The sequence below is a fragment of the Pteropus alecto genome, unplaced genomic scaffold, assembly GCF_000325575.1.
Source record: "Pteropus alecto unplaced genomic scaffold, ASM32557v1 scaffold37, whole genome shotgun sequence".
NCBI lineage: Eukaryota > Metazoa > Chordata > Mammalia > Chiroptera > Pteropodidae > Pteropus > Pteropus alecto.
In genome coordinates, this window is record NW_006440605.1 from 192,436 (window position 1) to 194,757 (window position 2,322).

The 2,322-nt window shown below is 58.7% G+C and overlaps 1 protein-coding gene across 1 annotated transcript in view; it reads left to right on the forward strand.

Moving 5' to 3' along the window:
• The first annotated feature begins 6 nt into the window (after positions 1-6).
• ADAMTS10 (ADAM metallopeptidase with thrombospondin type 1 motif 10) overlaps positions 7-2,322 on the forward strand; it is a 19,129-nt gene continuing 16,813 nt past the window's right edge. The window contains exon 1 of the mRNA XM_006917201.3: positions 7-2,306. The gene's annotated coding sequence lies outside the window, so the exon portion shown is untranslated. The remainder of the gene's footprint in view (positions 2,307-2,322) is intronic.

Sequence of the window (2,322 nt, forward strand, 5' to 3'; positions counted from 1 at the left end):
GGGGCTCGCGGGCCGGGCGGGGATGCGTGACTTGGGGAGACGTTGTCTGTCTGCGTTGCACGGGGATAGCCGTGGCCATCTTACATTGGCTTGTCCCCCTGCGGGTCTTGTGTCAGTATACGATGTCCCTAAGCGTGTGCGACACTGAGTTCAAGTGAGTGCCTGGTGTGTGTGTGTGTGTGTGTGTGTGTATGATGTGTGCTTGTGGACATCCACGTATATGTAAGTGTGTGTGCGTTTGCATGTGTGAGTCTGCATGAAAAATACCTGAGTGTCTGGGTGTGTTTGAATGTGGATGTGATTATGTGGGTGTTGAGTATCTGCTGTGTCAATGAGTGTGTGTCTCCAAACATCAGTGTGTTTGTCTCTGGGTGCATCTGAGTGTAACAAGTGTGTAAATGCCGGTGTGTAAGTGCGTCTGGGTTGCATGTCAAGGTTTGTGGGACTTGGTGACTTTGTCTCTAGTTTTGTGTGTGTGAATGAGTGTGTACGTGTCTGTGTGTGGGCCCCGGGTGTGCGTTTGTGTGTCTGTGTTTGTCTCTGGGTTGTCTGTGTGTGTGTGTGCACATATGTCTGGGGAGTGTGTAGTTGTTTGTCTCTGGGTGTGTGAGTGTGTACTGAGTGAGTGTGGGGAATCCTTTGTGGGCCTTCAGTGTCCGATTGTTGGTCCCCAGCTGCGCAGGTGTGGTCCCCTTACCCCCCCACATCCCCCCTACTCCCACCAGTGTGTGTTTGTGTGTCTGGGTGTGGGAGTGGCGCCGCCCACTTCCCTGGAGTTGGTCACCGGAGGCCACAGTCTGTCTCAGGAGGTCGGCTCCGGCTCTGGGGCTCTGGGCCTTTAATTAGCGGCTGGTTGGGGGACCCGCTGGGCTGCGGAGGCGGCAGGCCCTGCCTTTGTCTGCTGGCCCGGCAGGGTCTGCCGTCTGCCTCCTGCCTGCCCAGCCAGATGTGCAGCGCCCAGGGCCCAGCGGCTGCTGGCGGCCTGGGCTGGGGCCTCTGCCTGGGCAGCTGTGATACTGGCCTCCACAGGAAAGCCCGCAGCCCTACCCCCCCAGCAGGCCCAGGAGGTCTGGGTGTGGAGCCACAAGTCCCTCCAGGATCCCTGGGAGGGGATGGAGCCTCTGTTTCCGGGCCTTTTCCGCCTGCATTTCCTCCTCCAGTTGCTGGCACAGGCCCCCAAGCTGGCTACCTCCCTCCTGGCTTCTGGGAGGAGAGGCTGGGGGTTTGGCCAGGCCTGGGTACACACACACAGCCACACACAGCCACACGGGTTCACACAGCCTCACACAGGGTCACATGGATACACACACACAGCCACACAGGCACACACACAGCCTCATACAGGATCACATGGGCACACACATCACACACAGTCACATACACAGTTACACCCATACACAGTCACATGCAGTCGCACACATTTCACAGTGCAGATACCCTGCTGACATCTGTTGCCCCCAGCCAGGCTTAGGCTCTGGAATCCCATATCCTCCAACAGCCTCATCTTCCCCCCTCCAAACCCACTGACCCTTAAGTGGTCCCCCCAGTACCCTGGGCAGGTCGCACTTCCCAGCTACCCCACGGGCTGGGCCACTGCCCCTGTGCTCTCCTCGGCCTTGCCCTGGCAGACAGCTGTGTACCTGCCCCCTCCAACCCACCTGTGCTGGCTCCTTCAGCACTGTCCCCCACACCCTACCTGATCTGAGGCTCACGAGGGGATATGAGGTTGTTGGGAGGAGGGGCCCATCCTTAGAGGACAGTGATGAGGATTTTGGGGGGGTAGCAGGAGGAGAGGCCCAACGACACTGCAGCCAGGACAGGAGCCACAGAATCACTTAGGGAGGCAGAGCCTGCACCAGTGGGGCAACGAGGAACCGGAGTGGGGGAGGGGGTTCCAGCCGCACTTGCAATGAGAACGCAGCCACCTTGGCCAGAGGGCGGTGTTAGGGCAGGAGGGGGCCCAGGGGAGCCCACCCGGAAAGGGCATTGGTCTCAGAGCTGTTCAAGGCCTCTAAAGATGGAATAGGGGAGGAGAAGCAATAGGAAAAGGTGGGGGTGGGGGAGGCAGAGGAGGGAAGGAGGGAGCTTTATGGGGGAGATGGTGGGAACAGAGGAAGGATGAAACCCAACAGGAGGTTCACCAGGGAAAAGGGTACACTTTTCTCAGTGACCCTCAACTCCAGACCCAGACCCAGTCCAGCTCCTCCTCTCTGCCCTCTCCCTGTCTAGGCTCCCAAGAAGAGACAGAGGCCCACAGAGGCTCTCACACAGGGGTCCGACACTGTACCAACTGAAGCCCCCAGAAGGTAAAAAAAAAACTAT